This window comes from Penaeus monodon, chromosome 34 (assembly GCF_015228065.2).
Source record: "Penaeus monodon isolate SGIC_2016 chromosome 34, NSTDA_Pmon_1, whole genome shotgun sequence".
NCBI classification, from domain to species: Eukaryota; Metazoa; Arthropoda; class Malacostraca; order Decapoda; family Penaeidae; genus Penaeus; species Penaeus monodon.
The window spans coordinates 14,523,863-14,524,483 of NC_051419.1; the positions used below are offsets into that span (position 1 = coordinate 14,523,863).

The window sequence follows — 621 nt, forward strand, 5'->3', positions numbered from 1 at the left end:
GGTGGGGGAAAATCCCCCTTAACGTACCCCCCCCCGGAATAAAAATAAAAAAAAATTGCAGGCCTTTAAACTTTAAGCCCCGGAAAAAAATATCTTAAAAATTATATTACACCTAAGGCTTAAATAAAATATCCAAAATATTTCTTATTAACAATGGGCCCAATTATAAACCCCCAAATTTAAAATAACAAAACATTTTAAAACATTAAAATTTTCAAAAGGGAAATTATTACAAAATTTTTTGGTTTTCCCATTTTTATAAAGGGATTATAACCCAAATTTCAAAAAAAGGTTTTTTCCCCATACTTATAATTCCTTATTTTGACAAACTATCTATATTTTATAATCAAAAATTTGGGAAAATTATTTCAAACCTAATTAGTTTACAAATTTAAATTTTTACTTTAAAATAAAAAAACAAATTCCATAACCCCCTTTTTGGTCTTTATTACAAAGTTCCCATAATAAATTTTCCTAAGTCATTAATTTAAGGTACATAATTCTTGACTTATGGTTTAAATAATAACAAAGTTTTTAAAAAAAATACAATGGTAAAAATTTTTCATTATTTTCCATTAAAAAGGTAAAAATTTAAAAACCCAAAAATTTTAAAATTGGTTT

General features: G+C 23.7%; 1 protein-coding gene across 1 annotated transcript in view; it reads right to left on the bottom strand.

Moving 5' to 3' along the window:
- The window catches only part of LOC119594829 (store-operated calcium entry regulator STIMATE-like), a gene marked incomplete at its 3' end in the record, with an annotated part of 24,297 nt that overhangs the window by 9,805 nt on the left and 13,871 nt on the right, over positions 1-621 (bottom strand).